Source organism: Mauremys reevesii, linkage group 8 (assembly GCF_016161935.1).
Source record: "Mauremys reevesii isolate NIE-2019 linkage group 8, ASM1616193v1, whole genome shotgun sequence".
Taxonomy (NCBI): Eukaryota; Metazoa; Chordata; order Testudines; family Geoemydidae; genus Mauremys; species Mauremys reevesii.
Window position 1 is genome coordinate 32,619,697 of NC_052630.1, and position 21,721 is coordinate 32,641,417.

The window sequence follows — 21,721 nt, forward strand, 5'->3', positions numbered from 1 at the left end:
GGATCATGCAATTCAGATCCTGCAAACCATAATCAAGTGAGAGGTACTTATTCAAGGGAGTAATCCAATCTCACCCTGAGCAGCTTGGCGTGGAAGGACACTATGTAAGCTAGATCATACTCAAAGGATGGTGCAGTTTAACTTGCTTTTTATTATTATCCAGCTCACTCCCAGGCCAGAGCCAAGAGGGGAGGCGAGCACCCTGAACACTCTGTTGTAGGTGCACAGAGGCCCTGATTCAGCAAAGCATGTCAGCATGTGTCTAACTTCAAACACGTGCTGAAATCTGATTGATTTCAATGGAATTGAAGGTCATGCTTAAATGCTTTGCTGGACAAAGAATAGTAATGGGATTGCTTAAAGTGAAGTATGTGACTGAGTGCTTTGCTGTTCTGGGCTAGAGAGCAGATAAAAATAAATATCAGAAACCCATGATATGATGAAAGTGGTTAGATTTTGCATCTATAAAAAATTCATAAATATTTTGCCCACTGCATGGCATTCTAGAGAGGCAATCGGACTTCCTCTGCATTCTTACATGTTTGTTTTCCTAGCTGGTCCACCTACTGTTCTTGGATATGAAAACATTTGAAAGGAGTGACAGGATAAGCAACTTCATGTGCAATTAACTCTTATGTCAAGATAGGGCTTCCAGCTATTCTGAACTACATCCATTCCACGGAGACATCTGGGGACTTTCACCTTGATTAGTGGGAGTATTTTACTTGCTCTATCTACCTAAAACATCTCATCTCCGAGACCATCACTGATCTGCTTTTCCACTCCACTCTTTGGCTTCGGTGCTCTTTTAAAGCAGTTGCTTTCATGCCAAATTGAGCCAGCATCATAACGGTAGCCATAACACAGTACAGGGCTTAGATTTTTGTACTGGAAAGATATGCAGAATATTTCAACCAATGTGGCTCAGTACCACTGGGCTGTGAAAGCACTAGCAGGCTTGTCATTCTTTTCAGCAATTCAGCAAGTGAAAGGTAACAATAGGGAGACAAATTCAGTAACAAATAGCACTGCGCAGCACAGACCAATCAACATAAATCAATCACGAGAGGCGTGATAATGCAACTCTCCTTCTCATTAGGTAGCACCATTGAAGACCTTAGGGCTGTTTGTGGAGTCTGGTGCTATCCAACAGGAGTATGGGCCAGCTTCTGATTCCCTGTTTAGTCCCATTGGACTAGACTGGACCCCTCCACACAGCCCTAACAAAGGGTTGTTGCATGAGTAGCCCTGGGACACCCATTCCAAGTCACAATTCCCCAGTGACTCCCCCTGCCTCTGGGAGGGTAATAATTTGCTATCAGCCGATAATGCTGGTGGCCAGTTCAGCAGCAAATTACAATACTCACTGGACTGGCTCAGCGATGCCAGCCAGCACAGTGGGAGGGAATGCTGAGCTAAGGCTCCACTTGCAGGGGGGCAGTATTCAGTCTGCAGCACATTTACTCATCCTGATCCATGGTTCAGGTACCTGCATGGGGCATACTTGGGGGGCAGGGAGTTACTCCCCATTGCTCCCCTGCATAAGAGCATTGTCCAAGTCATACTCTACTTTCCTGAAATCAAGGGATTATGAGAGGAGTAGGTGAGTGAGGATGGCAGAGGCGGACCCTAGGTGAGATTGACAGTGGAAGCAATCATGGGTAAGTCTGCATTGTGGTCCCAGCTGGCCAAGGATTCATGGATTTCATAAACCTCAGAATTAAAGTTAGCAGTTGCCCATGCAGTCAAACAGCCTGTGATTTCTGTGCTTTCTTTTTTAGGAAGAAGTCAGTGAGCTGAGAGCCTGTCTCCCTTGACTCCCTACATTGCTGCTGCTGTGGGGCTGAATTGACAGAACCTGCGGCAACAGAGCATTGACCCTGGGCCAAGTAGGTATTGTTGAGTTTCACATGCCCTGAACAGTGGTGAATCTCACCCAGATACAGCCTTTTAAAGTGGATTTATACTGTAGTTAAATATCCTAAATATGTCTGTGTGGCTTTTATTGTAAAATAAAGGATATGCTAATTAAACTAGTGCAACCCATGCCATTGGGCACTTTCATGGTTGCTTTCCTGTCTTTCCACACAACAGGACTGTAAGGAGGTTTTTTTTTCCTTTTCATAATTAACTATGATACACCACTAGTCCTGACTGTGGGAAATCATCCCATGTTGGATCACTAGGCCACATGGCACTGACCCTTGGCCAGCTAGGTATTGATGAGTTTCACATGTGGCAACATGAAAACTGAGCCACTTAAGAGATAGATATTTAGGGCCAGATCCTCAGGTGTGCTCTGACTGGCCCTCTTACCAATCCCCAGTGCAGAGGGCATTCTCCAGTGACCAGGGTGTGGTTACAACCCAGCAAGCTTCAGCTTCCTTGAATGGCCCATGGGAATTTAAGGCAGCTCTTACTTACACCAAGGACTGAACCAGCCTCATGCTCAAGGGAACATAGACGTAGCTTAAAAGACACATCTGTTTTCTCTGGGTTAAGCATGACCTTGCCACACCAGAGGATGTGGCCATGTGCTACATTCTAAGAAACATCTGTCCCAGATCCGGTGCCAGAGGCAGCTGCTTTCTAGGACATCCTGAATTTTCAGGAATGAGAATTAAGCTCTACTTAGCGTGGTAGGGAACAGCACACAGTGAACAGCATGTGTGCATTGCAGAGAGTATGGATTGTGAGAATTTTCATCGGGAATAATGGCACAGGGCCATGGTAAAATGTGTTAATAGTGCTGAATTATCTCTGGCTAACTGCACTAGTATTAACATATGTCATCATGGCAATTTTACCATAGCGGAATAGTGCTCTGACTAATATACTTCAATCCACTGGTTACTAGTGGGGTGGGCAGTAGTACAGTTGTCTCTGCTGGATAGTTTCCCAAAATTAAATAATGGCTCCATTGTCACATTCATGTTCTTGAAAAAATTGTTTTCTCGAGGCCCACTGCAGCACTCAGTGAAGGCCATGGGCTCTGGGAACAGGCCGTGTGTAATTTCTTGTCTTTTGAGGTGAACCATCTGAGTGTGTTACAGAAGAGCCAATTTGACCTTAAACTATAAAATAAATAGAACAATTCTATAGTTTCTGCCCATCAGTGAGCTGTGTACAGCAGAGATAGGAAGTGATTATGTTTTCAGAGAGAGGGTAATGGCCAGTGTAGACTAAAATTCACCTTTTGCTTCTGATCAGTGATACTGTCCATCCTCTTTTTTCCTCTCTAGAGTACTATTTTCTTCTAAAGCTGAACTGCAGCCTAACACCTCAGTAGGACTACTCAGCCCACTTACCAGGAGAGATGGGCGACTACAACAAAAAGGAAGTTGTCAACAGGATATCTGTGGCTTTTCAAAATAATGCCTTTCAGTAGTCATTCTTCCCCACTTCTGTTTGCTTTTTTTCCCCAAGATTGGACATTTTGCTAAAAGAGCTGCCGTAGGAACTATTCTGGGAAAATTCTATGGCCTGTGTTATATAGGAGGTCAGACTGGATGATCACGACAGTCCCTTCTGGCCTTGGAATCGGTAATCTAGGTTACAGCATATGCATGTTCTAGTTCATTTAGTGTGTAAGGACATCACAAATTCTAACAAGGAATTCTGATTTCTACATTTACACCCAGAAGCATGAGGCTCGATTTCCTTTGTTCTAAGTCACAAGATTGTCTACCAATATTATTCATCCTCCTAAAATGATGTTAATCCAATGTCGTATCAGTCATATCAGTCTCAGGATATCAAAAGGGTATTAGACCTGAAGGATTGCTCTGTGGCTTGAAAGCTTCTTTCTCGCCACAGAAGTTGGTCCAGTAAAGGATAGTAACTCACCCAGCAATCCTCTGACTCTCAAGCTCTGCTGCCTGGAGCTAGTCCTTTGGGGGAAGGGGGGACATTAGGACAGGTGAAGAGGAGGCAGTCTCTAAGAAGATTGCTGTTTTATGAAGTAGCCACAGAACGAAGATTTGAAACCCCATTTATATCATCCTGCTAGTTCAGAAACACTGCCTGCCACCATCACTTTATGGACGGTCCCAATGAAATAAATGTGGGCTTAGCAGAGTAAGCATGGCAGTAAACAAATGGAGGCTTGAGGGGGTGTTAGCCCCCAAAAATGTAGTGATTGCATTAGTAAATAAAGGAAATGCTGTTTGCATTTATCTCACTTCATTAATGTAACCCTTCTGTCCGTCTGAGTTGGCAGCAACAAGGGCCGGGTTCAGTATCTAGGGGTTCCGTTTCAATAACTCAATGCAAAACCGGCTCAAGCCCCTGCCCACTGACCTGGGACAATTACATACCACCCCCTGGGCGCCTCTAAGAGGCAATACTTCCCCTCTCGCAAGCATAGAGTATGAGTGTAGCAAAATCCTTTTAATAAAGGAGGGAAACAATACGGCATTATGTTGGAGAAACACCACAAGCAGGATTCATAACACAAACCATAAGCAAAAGACCCCCCACACACAAGTAAGTTTGGCAGTATCCTTTTCCCCTCAGGGTCTTAAGTCCAACAACACAAAAAATCACCCAAAGTCCCAAAAATCTCCAACACCCCAAAAGTCTCTTGAGTCCAGCAACCCAAAAATCACCCAAAAGTCCAACAACCCAAAAGTCTCTGCCCCTGGTCAGTGCAGCCCCCGAGTTCAAATGTGTATCTGCAGAGTTTTACCTCCCAGCCTGCGGGGGAGAAGGCACAGCGGTGTTAAGGGGCACCTTACATGGTCCGAGGCCGACTGCCCCTCCTCTCCATGGGGTTCTGCTGCAGCCTTCACTGCGAGCCACTCCGCTCCACCAGCCATCCTGTGAGCTGCCCCAGCCATTCTGCAAACTGCTCTGCTCTTCCAGCCGCTCCGCTCCACCAGCTGTCCTGCAAGCCGCTCCAGTCATCATGCAAACTGCTCTGCTAGCTGCTCAGCAACATATTCAGCCCCCCTCCACCCTCACAGCACTCAGCAATTTCAGCTCTTAAGTGATTTCATCTTGTATGAGGGTAGCCTCAGTGCTGGTGCACCATTGGCCCAAAGTGAATTCAGCTCAACAGCCTGTAACTAGACTCCTAACAGAATAAAATTACCTCTGATATTCTACAGTAGAGAAAGAAAGAGGTGTAACTGGTTTTTCAGGCCCTCAAGAGGGGCCAATATCATCAGGTACAAATACCCACCACCAGACTCTCTCAATTCACTGGGTTTTGGAACCCATGTCCCTTGTCTAGCAAGTGTTACTTAGTTGATGGCGAGTCCCTCTGGCATAAAACAGTTTCATTGTCCTTGATTCACATAAGCAGGGTTACAACACTTTATTCTTCCTGTCCCAATAACAGAGAAACTGGGGATCCCACAGCAGCCAAAGTGACCATTTGGGCTAATGCTAGGCAGGGTGGGTGTGCCTATGCAAACAAGATCAGCCCTGAAGTTCTTTTCCACAACTTGCCACAATTCACCACCAGATGTCAGGGTAGAGCTCATCCTGACTCTGCTTAATTAAAATTGGACAAATATAGTCTTGGTACAAAACTAATCAATAAAGTGATATTCAGCAGTTATTTCATTATTATTTTTAACTCTAGACCCTCCAAATAAAAAGTTGTCTACATCCCTTTAAGCTACTACTCAGTGACCACTGGCAGAATCAGGCCCTTACTTCAAGCCAACCAGAAAATTTCATTAGTATTTTGTACATTTCACAGACCTGTTTTCATTGCTAAAAGGTGGACAGAGTATTTCTGCTGATACAATTAGTGTGGCACAGGATTGATCAGCTCTTCTTCTGGCTCATCCTTAAGCCTTGCCCTTCAAGGGTTTTGCTTGGACAATAGGGGAGAGAGGGAAGTTGCCAACCTCCTCTCCCATCCCCCAAGATTGTTGCTACTACAACATAGGTAAGGGGCATGGGAAGAGACTCGCCAAAGATTTGGACAGTTTGAATAAGCACCCAGGCTTTCAAGTGCTTTATCCAATCCAAATCTTCAAATCTTCTGCCCACTAACAACATCAAATGTAAATTTGGGAGACATGGGCTTTTAGGCAATGCAATGTTTGCATGGAGAGCAGAGTCATTTAAAGAATCAGGGGACAGGAATACCACTGGGGAGGCTACACCTCAAGTGGCCAAAGGAAGAGAAGGGAGTACAACATGAAGCTTTGGTCCTACTCCTTTGTTGTTTGCCACATTTTTATTTTGGGGTGTATGGGGAGAGGGGTGGTCGCTCATTCAAAAAGCAGCAGAACAACTGAACAAAAAGCTTAAGAGTAAAATTTGCAAAGGCCCCTCACAGTGACTTAGATGCCTAAGTCCAACTGACTTTCAATGAGACATTGGGCCAGATTTTTCAAGGCATTTACACCACAGTTAGATGCCAGAACCCTTTAAAAATCTGGCCCTTAGATTTCTGAGAATTAAGTCACTTTGGAAAATGGAACATCAGCTCCTCAGTGATTTTGGAGTTTTAAAAAATGTCAGCAATGCAAAGAAAATAATTGTTCAATGTATTTGGAGGCAGAAGAATTATGGATAAAGGGGACAGAATATACAATATGGGCTAGCCTGTGTCCTTAGGTGGAGCGATGAGAAGAGGCGAAACATAAACCATACCAACCAAAGAGTAGCTTCGGGATTCTCTGTGCCTCAGACACATCCCTCTGGGCTATAACGACTCTCCTGGAAGATGGCCAGCAGCAGATTTTGATAACTCCATGATGGATCAGCTGCACTAGTCAGTGAGTGGAGAAGCCAAGGTTCTGCCTGTTACTTCCCCTAACTAGAGCAGGTGGCTGGGGAATCAGGAACATAACACCTGTTTACACACCTGAGATCAAGAGCCAGGGAATCTAGGTAGAGGAGTAAGGGGGGGGTTCTTACTCCCTAGCATGGGCAAATAGCCCAGTCATAGCCTAGCCCTTTCGGATCTGTGCCCCTTCTCATCAACCTTTGGCAAGCAAAGCTCTCTGCCAACAGCCACTCCCCGGTGTTCTGCAAGCTGCTGCAGAGTAACAGCAACAGGAGATCCTGATTCACAGTAACCTGTCTGGTTGGGGCTTGAAATAAACGTTTCTATGGCAAAATGGATTCTCCATCAGAGACAATTTTTAAATCAAGATTAGATGCTTATCTAACAGCTCTGCTCTAGGGATTATTGTGCAACACGTCTCTGGCCTGCGTCACCCAGGAGATCAGACTAGATGATCCCAATGCTCCCTTCTAGCTTTGGAATCTATGAACAACAAGTGCCTCAGGAAAAATGCCTCAGAAAAACGAACGGTTCCTCCTTGGCCTCCTGCCACACAATGTGAGAAGCTGTCAGTTTCACATCCCAGGCCAAACTTTGATCTTAATCTTCCCCGCCTCTCTTTATGCCATCTGCACTATGGCTAGGCGGCTGCAAGAAAGAGATGGAAAACGGTCAAGAAAAACAACATTAGCTCTCCCTTTGCAAGAGAGGCTCTGTTGTCTCTCTTCACAAACAACAACACGAACATCTGTCAGCTCCCTTGGCTACAGCAAAGGTTGCTGTTTGTTGTGGTCATGCCAGTGAGCTTGCCAGAGCCATATTTTATCCAAGTTGTATATAAGCAAAATGGGGATGGGTTGCCTTGCCAAGATGAAAATCAATTCCCCCAAGCCACAAACAAAATTACCAGCAAAGATAAAATTTGGAGTTTAAGGCCCTGAGTTTCTCCTGCCAACCTGAGCTAACAGAACAATGAGATATTGACTAGAGGAACCCTCTTTACAACTCAGTTACACTTCAAAGCACAACTCATGAGGGTAGTAAATACCACAGGGATCAGCAGCAAGAAATCTTCTGACAGCACTGTAAATATCATTGGCATGTCTCAACTGTAAATGCTTCTCGGCCATGTTAACACCTGCAAACTCTAAACTATCTCTTGTACCACTAAGTGCTTGTATGTAGCACCCTGCACTTGTTTGCTACATAAAACATCAGTAAAGTCGCAGGGCTGAATTCACAAGGGATTCCACACAACTGACACAAACCTTTCTCTACTAACACACAGTGGCCACAATAATGACATTTACTTTGCAAATGAGGCCTCCTCCAAGTTATTCAAAGTTTTTTGCAGCAGAATTCAATGGAACATATGACTCTGTTGGTGATGCACGAGCCAGAATACAATCTAGCTCCCTCTCCTGTAGCTGGCCTGGCTCTGCAGGGGAAATTATTTTGTAACTGAGGGCACAATTTGTCTCGTTCAATCTTTATATGTCAGAAAGAGCCTGGCAGGACTGAGATCCCAGGCTGTGTTTGCAGAGCTAGCAATTAGAAAACCCATAATTTTACTTGTCAATTGAGCAAATCTGACCTGAAGTCACTAAGAAACAATATATGCTGATACTCTCTCCCCTGCTGTGCCATTTTATAGTCACTTTTCAGATTAGAATAACACTTTTTTTTAAAAAGGTCTCCCCTTCACCTGTAGCACTTACAATAGTGGGTTAGAGTTGCACAGCAGGTCACAGGCACCATCCAAAGATATTACAGTAATTGCATAGAACACAAAGGTTCCAGAAAGCATACAGGAAATGACAGGCTATAGCACGTCCAACAGAGAACACAGTTCCTGCTGCTGACTTATTGCAGGACCATCTCTTTCTTGCTAATCATGCCATGTCCAGCAGTAGAGGGCAGAGCTCATTATGATCATCTGAGCACATGCGTCACGTAACAGAATAATTTCATCACAAAATGTTCCCATGAATCCAAAGCACAATCTCTACTTAATGCTGCAGATGATGAAAAATGAAAACAAAAAGAAAAACCACCCAAGAACCCTGCTAATGTGCCATTTGGGAAAACCTCGCCCTCACTCCTTGTTCAGTCATTATTGTTAAGCATCTTGTCCCTGGCTTCTAAGTAACTGTGCATATTTTTCTTGACTCTTTATAAAGTGGATGGCTTAAGGAGTTCCAGTGTCAATTCCCACAGAAAAAACAGTCCATAAATTTATGTGTAGTGCAGGGGCGGCTCTAGACATTTCGCCGCCCCAAGCACGGCGTCATGCCGCGGGGGGCGCTCTGCCAGTTGCTGGTCCCACGGCTTTGGTGGAGCCGTGGGACCAGCGGACCCTCCGCAGGCATGCCGCCGAAGGCACCCTGCCTGCCGCCCGACCGGTAGAGCGCCCCCCGCGGCATGCCGCCCCAAGCACGCACTTGGTGTGCTGGGGCCTGGAGCCGCCCCTGGTGAAGTGATTGTTTGCAAGACTGAAGGAGTGCTGTTTTCCTCTGGACATAGCCTTGCTGAGGTCCAATTTACATACAATTTTGGTCACCACCCCACCCACGCACCTCTATTCCAATTTAAAAGGCTACAAAGAAAAGTAGCCAAGATAAGAGCCTTGGAGGGGCTGACATATGAGGAAAGGTTAAAGATACTTAACCAAGGAAGGGACCAGGGGAACAGGATAGCTCTGTGCAAATATGAGAGAGGAAACACAGCTTAAAGGAGGACAGAACTCTTCTTCACGGTTGGCCAAAGATGTATTATAAGAAATGCCCTGAAGCTAAAGGAGTGAGGTTTGATAAGAAGAGAGACTTCCTCATTAGAGCTGCTGACAAGAGAGGTCATCAAATGGCCACCAGGGTAAATGTTTTTGACCTGGGGAGATTATCTAGTGCTAGAGCTGGCTGAATAATAGGAGAATTTACAGTAGAAAAATCAAGAGTGGATTTATAGTTGATGAAAAGTGCTGGTTTGACAGCCCCAGAGGCTGAAGTCCCCTCTTTATCCCCATAGCAGGCACAGCCTAGGCAGCAAGCTCCCCACACCCTCCCACAAAGCCCACCTTGAGACCATGCTTAGGGAATGAAATGACAGCTTGTGACTGTCACCCTCTCACCATGGCCTCACTGCCCGGACTTGTCAACAGGTTCCAGTTTCTGCAACGTGAACACCAGTGCACGAGAAACTAGACCGCAGCATTCCCACTCATTTCATGATGGCTGGCACCAAATAGCCTACAAAGGAAGGTAACAGCTCCAAATCATTGCTGGCCAAGGTTCAAACTGGTGAGATCAGAGTAAATGGTTCCTATCCAGTTACCCATCTTCAGAGCCATCCAGCACAGCCTTGCAGAACTTTGACTCCTGGAAGAGATTTTCCATGCAGAAATTTCCAGCAAAACCACAATTTTGAGAGGAAAAATGTCACCAGTGGAAATGAGACACTGTGTCCCAGCTCTGACAGGGACAATCCTATGTCTCCTCTAGCACAGCACACAGGGGGCTTGAGCCACAGCCCTATGGAGCCAACAAGAGGATTTCCATCGACATCAGTGCACTTTGGTTCATGGATACGATGCCTACCGTGCTCTTTACAGAAGAGAATGTCATATCCAAGGGGGAAGGGATAGCTCATTGGTTTGAGCATTGGCCTGCTAAAACCAAGGTGGTGAGCTCTCTCCTTGAGGGGGCCATTTAGGGAACTGGGATAAAAAACTGTCTGGGGATTAATCCTGCTTTGAGCAAGGGGTTGGACTAGATGACCTCCTGATATTCTATGATATTATGTCCTCCCAAACATTCCCAATACCTCCCACCACCTTGACAGTGTAGCCCAGCAGCAATATGACCATTTCAAAAGAGATGGAAAATGGGAGGAAACACCAGGCAGAAGATTGGAACCTGTTGAGACATGCCATTGACATTTCATATTTTCTTTACCCTGTCTCATGCCAGAACAGTCATGCACATTTATGGATTAGTAGCAATGGCTGGCCTCTGATGCTCCTGATAAGAAAAAGATGCATGTAAAACATACTGGGCCATAGTGTTAGCTGATGAGTCTCAGTCTAGCTCCACTGAAGGCCAATGGATATGGGCTGATTTATAACAGCTAGGCTTCTGGCCCTCTATGTAAGTTTACTCAATGCATGACATCATATCTGTTTATAAATATAGGTCACAAAGCATTGTTGGCACCCCATTCACTCTCAACACAACATTTAATGAATTTCCCAGGGATGCTGGCAAGTGCTATTCCTATGCTGAGGTGCATTGTGTACTCTTTCACCCTATTTTTTTTCCTTCCTAGCTCCTAACATTTCCCTTATTATGCAAAAAGCAACAAAGATTCCTGTGGCACCTTATAGACTAACAGACATATTGAAGCATGAGCTTTCATGGGTGAATACCCACTTCGTCAGACGCTTATGCTCCAATACGTCTGATGAAGTGGGTCCAGACTAACATGGCTATCCCCTCTGATACTTGACACCTTATTATGCAGCAAACTTCCTCAGTGCAGAGAAAAAGTGTGTGAACTGGATGACTTCAAAAGCTGTATTAGCAATGGCTAACCCTGCTAATTTATTCACATTAGTGACATTTAGCCTTGTTCTTGTCCTCTGTAGCTTTCACCAAATATTTGTTCTGACTGTGATTAATCAGATATGGAACATGTGCATTTGTAACAAACAGAATATTCACTACACCACACATATATTCTAGATTCTGGGCAGTTAAAACCACGCAGCCTCCAGCTAATTCTGAACTGGTATCTTTGCATCATGTTTATGCCCTTTTATTTTTGCCAGTGGTTATTTCGACTGTCAGTCTTTCTCAGCAATAACATAGTATTTCATAAGTCTCTGGCAGGCTCTTTAAAGGAGCTGGGTCTTTCACACAAGAGAATATAAGCTCTCTTTCTATCTGCTTGGAGCAGGTCATTTTGGGAACTACCCAAGCTCACTTCGAAATATTTTTCCATGTGCCAGAAGTTGCTTTTGAAGTCCTCTGCCCAACCCACATGGATTTTAGTGCCAGGCTGCTCGGGAGCTGTACCCAATAGTCCATAACAGGAAGTGTGTCAGCACTATCTGTTCACATAGAGGGTGGGGAAGAGAGACAGGGGAGTGGTACAGATACTCATTGAGTGGAAAATCATCTGACATGTCCTAGGTTTAGGATCCAATCACAGATGGGTCAGATGAAACCTATTCAACTCCCAAGTTCAAACAAGGCTTTATTCTTTCATATTTTTGGCCCTTGGATGTGAAAGCATGTTGTAATATCATGCTTTTTAAAAGTGCAGTATGCAGGAAATCACATTTGAAGGGCTTGGCATGTATAGTATTCTTATGGAGTTCACTTTTCCCCATTGCTTTTAATCTGTTTTCTATATTTTTTCAGCTTGTTTTTCCTTCTGATTTATTGTTTTATTAGTCTATTTTTAAAATAAGACATATTTCAGCTTAAGGGTTTTTAATGTAATTCATATGAAAATTAGTGATGGACGAGCCTCAAGCTCTTTAGAGGCTAGATCTGTTTAGGAGAAGTGTCCAAAAGTACAGAGGTTTATCCAAAGCTAATCTGAAAATATCCAAATCTCTGGTCTAGACATGGACATAAGAACCTACTGGATCAGAAGGTTTGTCATTCTCCTATATGGGCCTACTTCTCATACTATTGATTCCTCACTACACTTTCAGGCCCAGATTTTCAATCAGTCTTTGTTGCAAAATTTGCAGGCACATCCCTTAGTGTGGGCAAAAATATAGCATTTAAGTCCTGACTCAGCAAAGCACTTAAACACATGCTTAACCCTATTACAGTCAATGAGACTGAAGCACATGCACAAAGGGCTTTGCTGAAGAGGCCTTAGGTCCTGATCCAAGGCCACTGGAAAGACTCCCATGGCTTTCATTGGGCTTTGGAGCAGACTATTACTGCCTATACATATTTGTACATGCAAATGCCCATTTGTTCAAGCCCATAAGAGGGTTATACACTTATATCCCACACACAAACAGAGCAGAGGCTGGCTGACAATTTGTCCCAGATTACTTCGTAAGTGCCTGAGTCTACAAGGTTCATGGTGAATTGGAACTGAGGGCACCCAATGCTTTGTAGGATCAGACCCCAAGTTCTGGCTGGACATTTATATGATGACATGTCAGCCACCCTCTCATTCATGCCTTTATAGTCTTGTCCTGAAAACAGATTTATGCTGAAATCATAAAAACGAGTTTCTTTGGGTGATTTCTGCTGGTTTCTAGTGTATTTTCCAATCAAATCAGAAATACTATAAGATCATCCATTCCCTCAGTTTTTTCTTTCCAGCCTTGCCTAGCATCCGGAAATGCTGAAGCACACAATAAAAGGTATACAGTTTTTAAAAGATTACATCACACGTTTGAACTCCCAGAAAGAGTTTGATGTGTGTTCAAGTTGCATTTGGATTTGATATTTAAGCAAAAATTTAGGTGGATCCTTATTCTATGCAGTTGGGATTTGCACATCCCTAATGTAAAAAGAGACATGAAGGTGATCAGTTCAATTAATACAAGAAGTGACTGGAGAAGGTGGACTTGGAGGAGTCTAGATAGTGAAATTAAGAAGGGTTATTTGGTTAAAGATATACTGGATCTATCCATGTCCTCAGTCAAGTTCGCATTTAGTTCCTGAAATATGTACAATGGAGATCAACTAGGAAGGAAGATCAACATGATATAAATATACACAATGTCAAAAGACACCTCAGAACAGACTCCAAACATGTCACTCACTACCTATTACATCACTGGTATATTTTTCATTCTGAGATACATGGGCTAAGTTCATCCCTGGTGTTCATCTCTATGGATATCCATGCAGTTAATCTATTTTAGGGAGTCTAGTCTAGCATTGTTGGAGTTCCCATGAAAGCAATATGTGCTACAAGTGCATGTTCATAGCAGTAAAGACAACTAGGTAGTTTGATCAATCAGAATGTATTTTCCAGAGATTTGAGAGTCAGAAACTACAGATAGGTGAATCAGTTCAAATAAAATATGAACCTTTTTAGACCTTTGACCAGTTTTATAGCTGAACTCAAACTGCTCCTTTTAATGAGTTTCAGCAATGTTCAGATGTGTGTTCGCAGGACCCAGAATGGAAGCACAACGCACTAGGAGAAAATCTGCTCTGCGGCTGGGCCTGGAACGACAGATGGAGACAAACATTTATTGATAAAGTCTGTTATCACAAGATTTCCAGCAAAGTTTTGCTGACTCAAGAAATCCATAGTTTGGATAATCTCTGGAAAAACATCCAAAGCCAGGTTTAAACTGACCTTTTGGAGGCTTTCCCAACATGAGCAGAAATCTACACCAAGAGAAAGGATGAGGAGGAAGTGAGAACGCATCACCCAAGAAGATAGTCTCTAGTGATTCCCATGGCGCAACTGAAAGAAAAGGAGATCAGAGAATAAATCAAACCAGCTGATAGGAGAGCACAGCAGAGCAATCAAAAGTCACTTACTGATCCTAGACCAGTCATACCCCAGGATGGAAACCTCTAATGGAATAATAATTACACCACTGGGCTAAAAAGTATAAATTTTTTTGTAGGCCTCATAGAAAATGTGAATTTCAAGGTGTGATTTGAAGGAGGATAATGCATTAGTTCTGTGGGTGTTTATGGGGACCTCCTCCTCCCAGGCGTGAAAGACAGCATGGGAGAAAAAACAAAGGTATTTGTTTGAAAATGCAACAGGTGAGCAACAGAGGTGGGCAGCCAGAGCCAGTCAGAGACTGATGTCAACATTTCAATCATGTTTGAGAGATGATAGGTGGAGTAAGGATGTACTATAGAAAAATCAATGAGCTCATAAAGTAAGTTCGCTGATGGAAAATGTGGGGATAAAGCAGAAATTGCATGGCAAGGCTTTCATCCAGTGATAAACATGACAATTAGGACAACAATGGTAGATCTTCAAAGGAAGTGAATATGATGGAGGAAAGAACTCATCCTAGTTCGTACTCTGACTTTTTTAGCTAGAAATCCTTTACTGGACAGCACTGCTATTTCAAACCCTCTGCACGTCTAGGCCGTTTGGTGGAAACATGTGCATGAACTTAATGTTTGGGAAATTCCAAACAAATAAAAAAATACTGCTTCACCCTCCATTTATAGTCAACCTATGGAATTCAACAGAAGCTCACCCGGCTGGAATTTGTAAGGGGGCTGGACTGCTTCCTGATCACTAATTACATTTGTGGTTATTCATGCAGTAGTAAGGGTAAGATGACTATTTCCCACACTACATCTAGCATGGTTAGATGAACTGGGAGGAGCGGATGGTGCTGAATTTGGTAGCTGCATTATTGGCTTTTTCACCTTCTTTTTAGTGAGCAGTTTTTAGCCATGGCTGGAGTCAGGATACCCGTCTTGCTGGATCAGTAAGCCAAGACGCTATGACACACCCTATTCCAATACAGTTCAGAGAAATGTCGCCCATCTGAGAATTCTACTGTGTGCCAAAGCCTGGCCTACATGCTTCATTTCCACTTGTTTAGCTGTTAGTCACTGTAGCAGTCTGCCTCCTGAGAGCCCCTTCCTAGCCTGGGGTGACACTGCAGTGCCCTGCCTCAATTTCCCTCCTCAGATAACTCAAGAACTCTACGACACGCCTTCTTGCTTAAATAATACCCCTTCTAAGGGACAGTTTATTACAAAACATAAACAGTCTGTAACAAAAGTCCCAGAACATAATCCATATTACCCCCAGTGTCCTTTAAACCCCGCTCTTCCCAGTGGGGAACAACCCCCCTCCAGCCTTTCTGCTGGGAGTGCATCTTTACAATACTCTGGTATCTTCCGCCACACCTAGGCTCCTTGCTCACCCTTGTGTCCCCTGCCAGGCAGCAACCCAGGCCATTTCAGCTGGAGTGCAACTCCCTCATCCCAGCAGGAACCCCCATGGCCTCTCTGCTAGGAGATCATCTTCACCAGGAGAGCATCCCTCCTTCCTCCCGACCCTCTCACTGTTCCCGTGGGTCCAGCTCTCCAGCATGGACGTGTCAGTGGGTAAACTTTTCTGCAGCTCCCCTGCCTCTGCCCTCTACGTCCCTTGGCTTCATCTCTCTTGCTTAGAGCTAAAAGCCACCTCCCTCTTGCCTTCTACCCTCTCCAGCTCTCTGGCTTGGGGAGGTCAGCAGGCAAACTCCTTTTGCTGCTCTCATTGTCTTCAGCAGCTCCCATCTGCCAATCTCCTCCTCTCAGGCAGCTCTGACTCACTGAGTCTCTCCCCACTCTGCAGCCCTCATGACTTCTTTTAAGCCTAACTGGGAGGCAGCAGATGAGTCACGGGTGCATTGGCTTCTTCCTTCTTAAAGGGGCTAATGCTGCCCTGTGACAGGCACATACACAAAACCATGGGACAGCGCCCGATTTCATTTACACCACTGTAAATCCAGAGGGATTAAACTAGTGTAACTGACATATGAACCTGAGCCCTTATGCTTAGAAAAAGTACATGAACTAGGGAAAAGCCGGGACCGAACCCTGGAATCCTGACTGCCAATTCCAGCCTCTAACCAATAGACCATACTCTCTATCTGTCTGGAGCCAAATTCTGCTTATTCACTGGCTTTACACAAGCTTAACTGAGACCAGATTTTGACCCTTATAGTGCTGTCTGTTGTAGTTACAGAGCTTTCCCCCAAGGATCTAGAGTTTAATGCTAGGGAGAGAAACTTCTTAGGAAGAGTCAAATGTTTTGTCTACAGAAAGACACATCCACATCTGAAATAGCAAAACCGACTCCAGCCTCGGATTGCCCTTTTGTCCCACTGATTCTTTTCAGACACCAGGATCTGCTAGTTTTCATCACTTTCCTCCTATAAACCATATTTTCTGGCCATGACCTCTTAGAAAAACTAGTTAGTATATTAGTTTTCCAAGACAGCTTCAGTATCAACAGCGAGCAATGTTGTGAATTCGATGACATTGCTCGGTTTTTTCCCCTCTCTCTCAAGGGAGCTATTAAATGCACACACATGGCTAATTGTGCACCGTGGCATAATGAGGTGAGCCTTAGAAACTGCAAAGTTTTCCACTCCCTTCGGCTGCAGGTGGGGCGTGATGCCATGTGGAGAATAACTGATGTGGTTGCAGAGTTCCCAGGATCGTGTCATGATTCATTCATACTCAGACTTTCTGGAAGAGAAGTGTTTGAGACTGGCCAGAAGTAGAGTGGAAGGACTATTTGCTGAGAGCTTTTTTTCAGAAATATTTTAAACATTTTTCATTTTTCCAAATATCAGTTCAGTTTCCCACACCCACACCCCTTTCTGTCCCTCTCAAAGCTTTTAAGTGGATAATGACACTTATGTCTGCTCCTGCCCTTCCAACTAAGATATATTCCAGGCCCAGTGACATAAGCTGCCCAGAACAATAATTGAAAGACCATTTGGCATTCTTATAAAGAGGAGATTTGGATGGCTAGGTATGTCTAGAAGTGCATTATGAAGCAACCCCACTAAAGCTGCTCGCCATGCACCAGAGTGCCTGGTTAATCATGTGCTCTCTTAACCTTTTCACAGTTCACTACTGAGAAATATCAGCAACATATGCAAAGTACTGAAGTGCCGGAACTCATTTCATATTCACAATGTAGAGACATATAATGCACCACAATGCAATCTACAGAAAGCCCATATTGCACAACCGGTTATAGGCCACTCTCCATTAGTATATGTCATTTCATTTGAAAAAACAGTTGCTAGATCTTCCCTTTATAATAATTTTCTTTCGAATGAGGCTCAGTTCCCCAGTGAGAAGGCACTTTGCAGACTTTTGTGGGTATGATACTACCTGTCCCATGTCCTGAGATCTACAGCAGGAGAGAGGTCACTCTGTCTAGGAACACTCATGGGCTGCAGGCTACAAAATCTCTACTGCTTTTACCTGGGATATTGCCTTCCAGCAGGAAACCAGAAATCTGTCTCTGGTACCCTCATATAGAATATTTCATGGGTGGCACGTAATGGAAGCTGGAGAAGGCTAAGCCTCCCCAAACCTTGAGCCGCTGTGGGGGGCAGAGACAGATTTGGGGCCCCCAGAAAAATCTCCCCCTACCATGGGTGGAGGAGCTCTGGGTGGGATATGGTGGGGGACACAGAGTTTTTCTAGTCTCGGGGCTGCAGCAGGGGAGGCGGGGAGGAGCAATCAGGAGAAGGGACCTCGGGGAGGGGGAGGGGCAGGGCCGGGACTAGGGCCAAGAGCTTCATCACGGTCCCATCCGAGGCTAAGAGCTCAACCTAAAGTTGCCAACCCTCCAGGTTTGTCCTGGAATCTCCAGGACTTAAAGATTAGTCTTTAATTAACGATTATGTGGTGTGGTGAAACCTCTAGGAATATGGCCAACCAAAATCAGTAACCCTAGCTCAACCCTGGCTGGAGCCAAGCTCTCAACCCTCCCCGCTGCCCCCCATGGCCCTTACTGGGCTCTCACCCCACGCTCCGCCCCAGCCAGGGTCATGGGGAGAAGGGGCCAAGCTTTCAGTGACACCCCCTCCCCCGGGCCACTCATCGCCCATGGGATATTTTATATTTTCTAATAGGCCATCTTGACTTCTATACTTCTAGAACATATTTGCCAGTTGTATTCTGAACAGAAAGCAAAGTCTTGGGATGTTACTGTTTGGCTTGATGGCCTCTTAATTAATTAATAGGCAGCAGGTTTAAAACAAACCAAAGGAAATATTTCTTCACACAGCTCACAGTCAACCAGAGGATGTTGTGAAGGCCAAGACTATAACAGGGTTCAAAAAAGAACTAAATACGTTCATGAAGGATTGGTCCATCAATGGCTTTTAGCCAGGATGGGCAGGGATGGCGTCCCTAGACTCTGTTTGCCAGAAGCTGGGAATGGGCGAGAAGGGATCGACCACTTGATGATTACCTGTTCTGTTCATTCCCTCTGGGGCACCTGGCATTGGCCACTGTCAGAAGAGAGGGTAATAGGCTAGATGGACCTTTGGTCTGACCCAGAATGGCTGTTCTTATATTCTCTGCCCACCACCAGCATCTCCCTCCCTGACAGTATTGCCATGGCCCAACAACTGGTGAGGCTGAATTTGCCCAATACCGAAATAAGCAATTTCCCGTTCCCATCAGCCTAAGGGGAAAGCAGCTGATTAGTGCTCAGCTTACACTCAGTAGGCTCTGCCTAATGGCCTGGTGACCTGTGCCAGATCAGCCTGAACGTCCTCCTCTCCTCAGGCCCGGTTCCCAAACCCCCTCCCAGGTGGGGTAGAAAAGATCCGCATTCTTGCTAGCAGGATAGACATAAGAAGCCCTCTGCCCTCAATGAGCTTGCTCCCTGACTTGTAGGTGTGGGGACAGAATTACAGCTCCCTCAGGCAGCAAGAGTACAACCTCCCCAGGTCCTGAAGAGGAGAAATGATGTCAGGTCTCTCCCACTTCTGCATGCTGCGTTTTGCTCTTCATTGTCTCCATTGGAGGGGAGAGAAAGAGTGAACAGAGTGTGCAATGGGGTGGAGACTGAGTGAGTGATGGGAGGCAGACAGAGGTGAGTAGCGGAGGGTCCAGAGAGGAAAGTTAGTGATACGTGTTTGAGTTGGAGGGGAGCAGATAGACAGCACCTGAGAAACAAATGTGAATGGAGGGGCACAACGAAGATAGAGGAGAGGATGGAGACCACATTAATGTTTAAAATGACTGAGTAACTTTTCATTTTAAACTGTTAGAAATATTTGAATGTATTTATTGTATGTTTTTTAGTTTTTATAGAGTCTACCTTCTCAGTAGCCCACACGATCCTTCTCCACCTCCCCTCAGTCCGGCTCAGACATGGCTTCCACTCAGGTTGCTGGCAAAACTTCCCCCTGATCTAAAGGATGTAGACTTGTGCTCTTTACCAGTATGTATGCATAATTCATACACAGAGCCAGATCCTCACCTGGGGTGAAATCGTGGCTCCATTGTGTTTGTATAGCACTTAGCACTCTGGGGTTCTGGTCTACGGCTGGGTGTTCCTAGTCCAAATAATACATAATATTGAATTCAGTGGGAGTTTTGCTATCTCAAATTTCAATGGACCTAGGATTTTGCTCCTGGTATAAACTGGCATAGTTCCATATACTTGGATGGAGCTGTGCCTGTTTACACCAGCTGAGGGTCTGACCCACCAATGCTTGGCTCAGTTGGGAAGGCGAAGGGGAGTTTCTTTGTACGGGATCCCAGGTTTTCTTAGATCAGTCCTGAATCACAGAACTGGGACCATGCATATCAAATAAAGACCCCAGTTCAGCAGAGCACTTAACTAAATGAATAGCCCCATTGAAATCAGTGCTCGTCTGGTTTGGGACCGGCATGATTAGTGGAAACCATAGGGTGGCCTGAAACAAAATCATAAAAAAAATAGACCATAACAAATAAAAGAAATAAAAAGTTGAGATAAAGTTTGAAAAAGTAAAAATATTGGAGAAAAATAATATTTTTAAATTAATAAAGGAAAAACAAAAAGTTAATACAAGTACATTTTACTTCATTCATTCATGCTACTGGTTTATTTGTAAAATTGGAGGGGGTGGGTGGGTAAAAATGACAGAGAGGAGCTCATCACAGTCCTGGAAGGGTCAGGGAAAGGAGACCATGAGCTAATTACAGCCAAGACAGGGATGATTGGCAGCATGCTAGTGTGTTTACTTTTCCAGTTCACATACTGCTGACAAAATACACTGGATCCCCTCATTGGCTCTCATTACACCATTCATTATTTCACCTATCTTTTGCAAAGTCTGTTCTCTCTCTGTCTTCATTCCAAACCAAACAGTCTTTTTCACTGCCTCACCCAGGGACATCTTTCCACAAGCCACTCACCCACCACTTCACTCTTCTCCCAAATGCAACATGAATCCAGTGATATACCTGAGAAACATCAATGATATTTTCATCCTTTGGACAGAGAACCTACACTCTCTCATCTAGTTCCACCACAATTTCAACAGCCACTACCCATCCATTACACTCTCTCTGGAATACTACCACTTCCTAGACACCACAATCAGCTTTAACACTAGAACTCTACAGACAACTATATACAAGAAACCGACAGATCACCCCCAAACATACCAAGAAATCTGTTATCTACAGCCAGGCACTCAGATACTATAGAATATGCTCCAAGGAGAAAGCATAACCTCGATTGTATTAGAGCAAAATTCATTTGCTCTGAGATAAAAGAAATGGTCAAGATTTTTTTTAAATGAATACCCAAAGTCAGGCTCTTAACTCAAGTCCATATCTAGGCACCTATATGGCCTCATTTTAAAAAGTGCATGAGTCCTGCCAACCAGCTGCTGAGTGCTTTTGAAAATGAAGTAACTTATCTAGAAGCTTCATGTTAGATTTAGAAGCCTAATTGTAGGCACTTTGTTTTGGAACAGTAATAAACAAGAAAGAGAGAGAGAGAGAGAGCAGTCAGATCTGGAACTTTGTAAGTACAGCTATGTGTAACAGGACTTTATTGAGTGATTATTATATTCATTACTTATATGTAAGGCACCTATCATCGTCACAGCAGTGAGGCAAAATTGTACCAATATTAACGATCAGTTACACAAGACCATGCACAATGGATGGCTCTAACATACTGTTCTTTCACAAGGGATAACAAAAGTAGACAAAAACTAAGTCAGAGATTAGGTGAACCAAAGGAGGAGGTTTTACATTTTGTTCTGAAGCTCATTACAAACAACATCTACTTAACTATTGTCTAGAACATCTTCCTCTTCCCGACCACACCCCCCATTTGTGTTACAAAGACATTTTCCCTGGAATGTAGCTGAACCTCAAACTGGCTTCTATTATTGCAGGCTCAATTTCATCTTGGTAGGGCCCAGATTCAGCAAAGTACCTTTTCATGTGCATTGATAGTCTTGGCCATATTGCACAGTAA

The 21,721-nt window shown here is 44.3% G+C and overlaps 1 long non-coding RNA gene across 1 annotated transcript in view; it reads right to left on the reverse strand.

Moving 5' to 3' along the window:
* Positions 1-13,759: 13,759 nt before the first annotated feature.
* Positions 13,760-21,721, reverse strand: part of LOC120370780 — a 32,076-nt gene continuing 24,114 nt past the window's right edge. Inside the window, exons 3-4 of the long non-coding RNA XR_005583925.1 lie at positions 14,087-14,197; positions 13,760-13,950 (exon numbers count right to left, since the gene is read on the reverse strand). This is a non-coding gene — a long non-coding RNA (uncharacterized LOC120370780). The remainder of the gene's footprint in view (positions 13,951-14,086; positions 14,198-21,721) is intronic.